Genomic DNA, 9,553 nt, shown 5'->3' with positions numbered 1-9,553 from the left:
GATGGGGGGATGGGGTTGATAGAGGGTGTCTGTGGATGAGCGATGGGGGGAGATGCAGTGAAAGCCTAATTGTTGGTTCTAAATATGCTGTATTTTCCCTATTGATTATATGACACTGAAATGAAAAGGATTACCTTATTAGATCATATTTAGCCATAAGCATGCTCTGTGTACTTCCACTCAGGGCACTTGGGAGAGACTGACTGATTATTGGGGATGAAGAGTGAGGCTTGTTCCACGCCCCAGACCGTGCCACCCCTTTTCCCATGCAGATGCCCTCGGACCCTCCCCTGCCTTTCATGGCTCTCACCGTGGCTGGGGGAAGGCCTCCTCTGCATCCTTGCAGCAAATTAAGAGATGGAGACTCAATGGGACTTCTGTGTGAGGTCCTGGCTGGCGAGTCCTTTCCATGAGCTTTTCGGTGCAAGGACTGAAGCTGAGCGGTGACCAGCACAGCCCAATACGTCCTTAAATAAGAGTCCTCCATCAGCCCCCAGCCCCCAGAACTCCAAGGATATGTCACAAAGGGCAGACTGGGGTGACTCAGGAGAGAGCAGAGAACCGTCCCCCTGGAGCACCACAAAACCTGATTGTCAATCTTCTTGGGAAACTCGTTGGAAAATGGCTTCTGCTCTTCTCCACCTTCTTAGCGCTGAGCAGGGCTTATCTTTCACCTTCCATCCGGGGCCCAGGCCAGCGCGGACGCAGGGCTAAAGGCCTCACTGTCCCCGCATTTCTCAGTACAAGGACCAGGTGTATTGGCAGCTTCCATCTCGTGCTGCCTCTTTCTGCCTCACGGTGAACACGTGATCCGAGCCCCCAGGAGCCCAGGCCTTGGAGGAGAAGCCCCTTCCTCGCAGGCCGAGCAGGTCTTTCCCTATTTGGCGCTGTGGGTCAAGACACCGGGAACGCACGCGTCCCCTGGGTAGGGTGCTGGGAGGGGGTCCCACAGGTACCAGCCGCCTGCGCTGTCATCAGCTCAATATCGTGCACCACAGACTTTTCTGGCTGGTCGCTTCTGCTCCTCACATGTTTAGCCAGGGGCTACAGCGCTTCCTTTCACTTATTATTTAGTTCTTTGCTTCTGTGCCTGAGGCTGGACACATGCTCTCACGACCTTCTCTCCTGTTTGCCCAGGCTAAGGTGTCACCTAGGGAGGTGACATGTTCCATGTACCAAATGGTGATCCTGAAATGGGAGTCTCGTCCTGGTCCCGCCCCCCCCCCCTTCCTTCTCCATGACACCTTGGCCAAGCAATTGCACCTCTCTCTGCACCTCACTTTTCCCCTCAAGAAAACAGGGTTAACAACCCCTGTGTCACAGGGTCCAGCTCCAGAGCTAGGATCCCAGGAGACAACGCCTGCCAGCCCCCAGCACACAGATGGGCCCCGGGAAGAGAGCCATTCATCTCCTGGATCTTGCACGCAAGGCACTACCGGCCTGAATTTTGGCTGAGTTGTTTAATTTTCGCTTCTGCTAACAGCCTGCCTTAATGTCACCTCTCTCCTTATTCATTTCTGGCTTTCCAAGCTGCCGCAGAAACCTCTCTAGGCAAAACAGTAAAAGTGAATGATAAGTTCGGGCCAGGTTCACTCTCGGTAATATATAACTTGGCCACTAAAGCAATTACTTAATGTAATGTTCCCCAGGAAGCGAAGGAGGTGCCGAGCTTATTGAGTGGGTGCCTACCGGGTGCCAGGCCCCAAGCCGGGCACTTCATCTCTGTTAATCCTCCCTGGCGCCTGGATCCCCAAGGTTTGCATTTCTCAGACACCCCCATTTGTCTGCACTCACTAATCACAGGCCATTATTTCCTCCCTAACTTCAGGCAGGGCAACGCTTTACCTTCGTGTTTCCTTAATCCTCCGAGCCACTCTGTCGGATTCATGGGCTGAAGTTAGAGAATCAATTCTTGTGTAAGCCTGGGCAGGGGGTGCGTTTCATTTCCTGGCCATACCTGGAGGGCGGCAGGAAGGGCACGGGGTACTTGGCCAAGTCTTGGCCTTATCTGCCGACCAGTTCCCCAGCCACGACTGAAGCTGCAGGGCTGACCAGGCAGGCACCTGTGCCCTGCCAAGCCTCCATTTCCCCAACTGCAAAAGAACAGCTTGGCACAGAAGGTCCCTCTAGCACCATGATTCTTCTTTGTGAGCCCTGTTCCCCTATCCAGGTTGAGACTGGAGTTGCCAGTGTGGGGATGCACCCTCCTCTCATGGTCCCAGGGCTCCCGTGGGACTCGCCAGGCCTCAGACTCCCAAGAGCAGCCTGGAGCTGCAGAGCAGGACCCAGAGGCTCACGCTTGCATCCCAGAATCCTGCCCCTTCGCAGCCCTGGCCCCCAAGAAGCTGTGCTCCTCACAAGTCCCCCACGTGCACACACACGTCCCTGTCTGGCCCAAGCCAAGGCCTTCCGAGGTCCCCTGCTTCCCCATCCCGCCCCCCACCTCCAACCTCGAGAGGTTGGGCCAAATCTCCGTCCCCATCCTGTCTCCTGGTGTGCACCATCAAAAGGCCATGGGCATAGGGAGGGTGGCTGGGGCCCGAGGACCCGGTCCTGGACTGCCTCGTCCCTGCCGTTTCCACTTCCAGGACCGCCCTTCTCTCTACAAGTGTGCGCTACTCAGCCCTTACTGCACTCGAGACCCTGCTCAGAGGGGCCTCCCTGAGCCCCCGTGCCCTGCAGCACCCCAAACTCCACTCCCTTACTCAGCTGCAGCTTTCTTCACAGCCTCCCACCCTCAAATCCCAGTTTCTGGTTACTCGCACGTGTCTATCTGTCCTTCTGGAAGGTCAGCTCCAGGAGGAAAGAATCTCATTTGCAGGTCTCCTGGCCTGCCTCCACAGAACATGTACCCCACCAACTTCTGTTCAGTGAACGTGTGAACAATTCATCATGGAATTGCAGAGCAGTCCTCCCTGCCCCTTTCACCCTGAGCCTCAATTTTCTCATCTTTTGAATGGCAAGAACTGCCCTAGATGCTTTTGTCATATCACATGTGTTTTAAGGTTTCATTCAACAATTTTTCTTTGAACAGATTCTATTGAAGCAGGCAGAGACTCAGCTCCTAACTTCCCCGAAGGAGCAATCCAGGCCATGGGGGAGAAGCTTCCCCTGGAACAACTCACCTCTGTGCAGTGTGAAGAGGAGGCAGAGGGCAGGACATATTTCAGATGAGGCATCAGCTCACCATCACACAGGCCCAAGATGGTGGAAAAGTGGGATGCACGTGGGCGTAATTTAGAATAGGACAGGGAGGCCACCAGGTGACATAAAACAGGGACTTCATCAAGAGACCTAAAGGCAAGCGTTGGAGTTTGTGGATTGCCTTGTTCAGCTGACTGCAATGGAAACATTTCAAATTCGGAGAATCAGAAGAGTACACTGGACCCTTCTAAGAGGCCAGCACGGCGCCAAAAGAGAAGGTCTCCAATCTGACGCTGTCTCCAAAAATGAGGCAGCCCACGGCCCTCCTGCAAAGCCACTGACCCCTGCAGTGCGAGCCAGCTCACCATGGTGGACTCAAGTTTAAAGATGTGTATTTTCGGATCGCGCCACAGAAACACTTGAGTTGCATTAACCATTTCCGGAAGCTTCAGAAAACCAGCAGTCAGCGTTCAATTGCCATGTCCCAATTGCTTGTTTCCTCCTCTGAGGGAGGGAGAAAGATTTCACCTGGCACCTGGCAATCCCTCGGGGTCTGGTTTCTTGTTTGAAGCAACAGGAAAGTAAAAAAACAAAACAAAACATTGCATTTAGGAGGAAGTCAGGACAAAGCAGAGAAAACCAGAAAGTGGTTCATTTCTTTTTCTTTTTCAATTGTACTAAGTGCCTAGACTAAAGTTCCTTCAACCCACGCACCCCCCCAAACCTCAAATTGTGTGCCTTGCCCTCTTCATAACAGTTCTCACCATACCCCAAAATCTGTGATATTTCTGATTCTCTCAAGACCAAGAGGGACTGTTTCTGTAAAGGACTATCTTGTAGATATTTTAGACTTTTCTGGCCACATGGTCTCTGCCACAGCTATTTAACTCTACCATTATAAAGCAAAACATTTAAAGGGACACAACAACTGCACATGCATTTGGCCCCAGGGCCGCAGTTTGCAACCCCTGCTGTAGCTTATGAACTCCTTGAAGGGAGAGACACAAATTATTTCTCTTTATCTCCTCAATGCTCAGCACAGCATGTGGTACTTAAAAGACACTCACCAAATGCTTAACTGGATGCACAAATGAATAAAAAAGCAATCTAACCACCCAAGAGAAGTTAAGTTTAACCACCACCCAAGAAAATACTTTCTACGTTTGCTGTTCTTAATCGTTGAGAAAGAGCATAATTTGGTAAAATTAAAGAGACTACCAGGAATTAAGGACTCAAAACATCAGGCCACCTACAAACTGAGCAAGAGGCATGTGTGCCCCCAAATCACTTGGATGCAGTGGGCTCCCCAAGGAGGCAAAACAGATTCCAGAAATCTTTCTCACTTTAAATTTGCAAGCTATGTTTTAATTGAAACTGCAGCGGCAACTGTCAACCCAGCCAGGATCAGAAATGCTGTGGAACTCTGAATTCACAGGTCCAACTAACCTGAACAGGCTCCCTATCTGGCATCAGAAAAAAAGCATGGCTGATCAGGGAGAGCAGCTAGGGAGAAGGTCAGGGACAACTGGTCTACTCCACACAAGGGCAGGTGATTGTCCTTTTTTGCATGTTTCCTGGAATAAAAGTGAGGAGATTATAGTTATGTCTAAGAGTTACTTCCAAAGGCCCTCTTCTGTTGCTTGGATGTGGCCAGTCTCTCTCTATGTCCAACTCTGCAAGTGAAACCATTGCTCTCCCCCCTATGTGGGACATGACATCCAGGAATGAAAGTCTCCCTGGCAATGAGAGACATAACTCCCAGGGATGAGCCTGGCCCTGGCACCATGGGATCAATCGTGCCATCTTGACCAAAAGGGGAAAAGAAGTGAAACAAATAAGGTATCAATGTCTGAGAGAGTTCAAATAGAGTCAAGAGGCTACTCTGGAGGCTGCGCTTATGCAAGCTTCAGCTAGACACTGCTATTCATCAAGGTTTGCCAAACCCCAACCAAAACCACTCCTGTCAAACCAAAAGAACACCTAAGGCTTTATCTGAGATTCTACAAAGGTTCCATGCACTATGTTACTTTCCAGAACCTACAACCTCCAGATGGGTTCCCAGGGCAGATTAATCCTGAAATACGGAAAGGCCAGCCTTTCCAGAATATCAACTAGTTCCATCCCCCTATCCCATATTATCAACAGTGCCTTCCAACATGAAAAAGTTAGACTGGGCATAGCCCAAATAACCCTAAAAATTGGGAGAAAGATCAAAGGAGATGGAGTTAGATAGAGAAGGTAGGGTTTAACAAAGGAATTTGATGGCTGAATCATTATATTGATATCTCTTTTAGTCTCCAGTGTCTTGGAGCAACTAGAAGTAAAAACCTAAAATTGTGGAATTGTAACCCATACCAAACTCTGAAATCTATTCTACAACTAATTGTTGTGATGTGCTTTGAAATTTATAGTATATATGTTATTGTATATATGGTATTTTTCACAATTAAAAAAAAATTTTTTTTAAGTGAGGAGAACATGTCAAGGTTGGGTTGCATCAGCTCAACCTCAACTAATTTTCTTTTTAATGAATCAACTCTTTACCTAAACACTTGGATTTTGGTAACACTGGAAACCACATCCCTCCGTGTGGGACTTCCTGGGGAAAGCTGCATCTCTGACCTGCTGGCACCTTCTGCCCCAGTTATACATCTTCCTGCTTGCGTGGCTCATCTTTTGCAGTATTGCTTGCTCTATTTCAAAGTTTTGAGTCTCTTCCTCTTCCCTGTGGGGCCCTAGACTAAAATTCAAAGGCTGAGTGCTCATAGGCATTTGGTCAGAGGGGGTTGAGTATCAACTTGCTGGTCTGTTTTCATGTGAAATGGGTCCAAGCCATTAGTAAATATGGATGAGGCAGGCAGAGTCATTGACTAGGTCATTAAAGAAACAAAACAAAATAGAAACAATTTGAGCTGGTTCAGCTGTAATGTTGGAAATGATACTTAAGCTTTCTCCCTTCTCAGGCACAACTGACTCCAGAAATCAAACTGGAAAAATGAATTTTTCTTCACTGGTTAACTCTTACCTCTTCCAAAGTTTCCAAATTGTAACGTCAAGCCTGAGAAAGAGGGAGAGAGAGACTCCTCTTGGAGGTAGGTAAGGGATTCATTTTCCATTAGATCTATTTACACAGCAAACTCCTTAATAGATTTTTAAATGTTTTATTCATTTATTATATTGGCCAGGCAATGCATGCACATAGTTAAAAAAATAATCCCAAAAGTACAAAAGGGTATACAGTGAAAAAGTGACTCTCCTTCCCACCTCCCACTTAGGCCTCCCCCAGAGCAAACCCCATTATAGGTTTCTTCCACATTCATCCAAAGATATGCTTTGTGTGTATAAGCATATATAGAGAGAGTTTTTTTTTTCTTAAACAAATGGCAGCGCATTCTATGGACTTTTCTTTGCACCTTTATTTTTTTCACCTGGCAATACAGCTTGATGCTTATTCATACTAGTATATGTACAGCTGCCTCATTCTTTTTAACGGCTGCATAGCATTATGCTGCTGAGACACGCCATAATTTGTTTAACCTGTCCCCTGGTGATGGGCTTTCATTCTTGCTGCAGCTTGTAAAAGAATGAGATTAGCACTCAAATGCATAAGAACATAGTGACCAAGCAAGATGAGGCAAAGCTGGTGCATCGGCTGCAGCATAAGGTGCTCAGAGGGGAGAACTCCTTGCAGAAGGCACTTTAAAGAAAGCAATAGACTCCAATATCCAGCAGAAGATGCGTGTCATTTTCCACCCTCGTGTTGCTGGGGGGCTGGGGTGGGCTATGACTCACTGAGCATTTATGTTGGAAATACAGCGGAACTGATGTTCACGTGATGTTACGATGGCAACCTGGTCCCCTCAAAATGATGGGTCTGCTGCGGAAAACCTGCATCCCTCCCCCACTCCATCCAGAGAGTTGACCCATTGGGGCCCAGTGGCTCAGAAGAGAACATTTCTCCCAAGTTCTCTCCCCACTCTGAAGCAGGAGCCCATTTAGTGTTAGATGTGTCCCTGCACAGTATCTCGTGTCCACAGCTTGTCAGCATGGCTTCCCAGTCGCCAAGGGACCCAGAAGCTCATCACTGCCCTTTTCCTTTCTCTACAGAACGTTCGAATCCCTCGTTGACTATGAACAAGGCAGGGCAAAAAAAAAAACAAACACAAACCACACAATGTTAACCACAACAAAAAAGAATATCTTACAGCCCCCAGGGAAAAAAGAATCAAATTGTATTCTCCCGGGCATTTTTTTTCATGTCAAGTGTTAAGACTGTTGCACCATTTGATCAGAAAAACAGATTTGGGCATTAAGGAGACTGCAGCCTCCTGTTTAATTTTTCTTAGTAAGAAAATGAATTGCTCTGGCAAAATACCACCTTTTAAAATAAGAATTCTGCGAAATACTCTAACGTATTAGTGACTCAGTCCGAAAATTAAAAAACCTTTAAAAGCCAAGTTTCACAGCCAGCTCCTTAATTTAGTTAAAGTACAGAATGGTGAAAGCTAAAATAAAACAAATCCTTAGGCATGGAGAACATTCAATAAATGAGTGTTCTGCATTTGAGTGGCTCTTCGAGACAACTCTTTATACGGAGTCCCAGCAAAAACAAAGTGCCCGCTCAACAGAGTTCAGCTACATTTCTGTAAAGGAAGGTACCTGCTAGGAAATGAAAGTCACTGTTCTCATCTCTAACCTGGCAGGGTCATCCACAGCTCTACCTTTCCCCATCAACTTCCAAAGAAAATTCACAAATGAATGACTCAGCAAACAGAAAGTAAATCCAATTTTGATCTCCCAAGCTGAGTCCATCTCTCAGTCTATTAGCAGAATCTTTAAATGCTACCCCAGGGACAACAGTACCTACCAGAGGTGCCTTTCTGTTTAATGGGAATATCATGCAGGCTGGGGGTCTTCAGAAAGTCTTCATTAAAGAAATGAAGTTGAAGGATGCACGCCAGCAAAAAGGTGGCAGGCAGCAAAACCTTAGCAAACAACTCCACTGTATCGAACTGCTTCCGACCCATATCATGTAACCTGAAGCAGGGAAAGGGGAGAGAAGTTTTAAGGCTGAGAAATGACCCCTACCTGGGTACTCCTGCCTGCCAAAGATACCTGCCTTGCCAGACCTTGCAACCCTTTCTCTTGATAACCAAATGATGTTTGAGCTCCTGTCTCTAGATTCTGAGAGACGCAGGTGCAGTGTCCACAAGCAAATTCTAGGGCTCAGGCAAAGCCCCTTTTGGCCCCGAGTTTTCGGACAGGTGGATTCATTTGACCTGAGACAGCCCGGAATTCTTAGCCCTTTCTGAGTAATGCCTAAGGTAAACACTTTTGGTATAAACTCCAGACTCACAGCTGAAACTGGGGGACGCAGGGAGTGGAGTACAAGGATAGAGGTGGGAGTGAGAGTACTGTGGGGTTTTAAATCACGGGCTCTGGGGATCCTAACAGAGCAGGAGTGATCATGCAACAAAGTCTTGATGAGTCCATATGACATACTTCCCTTTCCCTGGATTTGGCAGCTATGACCTGGAAACCAATGGTAGCTGGAAGAGGCATCTCTACGGACCTTTAACAAGCCAGGAGCTTGGCAGATGTGCCCAGAAATAGGACAGAACCATCTAGAAGAGCTCCCTACTAGCATATTTGCCCACTGGCCTAGGATGATGGGCCTCCTTGGTTCCCCAGGTTGCACGGGGCAGCTGTAAGTATCTCCTTTGGCAAACACAGGTCCTGGTGAGTAACTGCTTTGTTTTCTCTACAAGCTTCCCCCTAGGAAGCATGACCTGGTTTAGTTTGATCCTTCCTACTGACTGACCCCAGAAGCCTAAGAATTCTCACAGAACTGGAAGCCTTTGGACAACGGAACTTCAGTGGCTACCACCCACAAAACTTCAGGAGCCAAATTCTTATCATCTTAGGACAGTCCCAGAGTTTGGTTGAAAAACCCAGATACAGTTTAAAACTGTAAGTGTAGACAGCAATAAGGACCAGCATTGAGTAAGAGACCACGGTCATCTAAAAGTACTTCAGGATCCTTCTCCACAAGTTACAGTGCATCTGCAAATCCGACATGGTCCCTGAAAAAATACACTCAGCTTATTAAAGAAATGGCAGATGCTAGGGCCAGTAGGGTGGGTGCTGGAGTTGGGGGCGGGAGCGGGGGCAGCACAACCCAGCAGGATCAACCAAGAGTTCGAATTAAGAACGTTCTGGTGCAAAATCGTATTATTCAACAGAAATCCTTGCTGGCTAGAGCCCTGAGCTTGTGCTTCTCCAACGGTCTAAGCCAGTTCTTATGAGACACGGGGATGGAATGGGAGGTGGGGGGCTCATCCCTTCACTAAGTTGCCTGCAAAGAGCAATGCTCAGAGCTTGGGGAATTGCAGCACCTTCAAAGCCAGGA

The 9,553-nt window shown here is 47.8% G+C and overlaps 1 long non-coding RNA gene across 2 annotated transcripts; it reads left to right on the top strand.

Moving 5' to 3' along the window:
• The first annotated feature begins 539 nt into the window (after nucleotides 1-539).
• Nucleotides 540-9,341, top strand: LOC143683888 (uncharacterized). 2 transcript variants are annotated; one of them, XR_013175697.1, is made up of 4 exons: nucleotides 540-869; nucleotides 1,829-1,916; nucleotides 6,108-6,236; nucleotides 8,670-9,341. It is a non-coding gene; the product is annotated as an uncharacterized LOC143683888 (long non-coding RNA). The 2 variants fall into 2 exon arrangements; XR_013175703.1 differs by lacking the exon at nucleotides 1,829-1,916 and having other exon boundaries at nucleotides 540-753.
• Nucleotides 9,342-9,553: the final 212 nt, after the last annotated feature.

Source organism: Tamandua tetradactyla, chromosome 1 (genome assembly GCF_023851605.1).
Source record: "Tamandua tetradactyla isolate mTamTet1 chromosome 1, mTamTet1.pri, whole genome shotgun sequence".
Classification (NCBI taxonomy): Eukaryota; Metazoa; Chordata; class Mammalia; order Pilosa; family Myrmecophagidae; genus Tamandua; species Tamandua tetradactyla.
The sequence above is the reverse complement of the archived record's forward strand: the minus strand, read 5'-3'. Positions and strand labels throughout refer to the sequence as shown.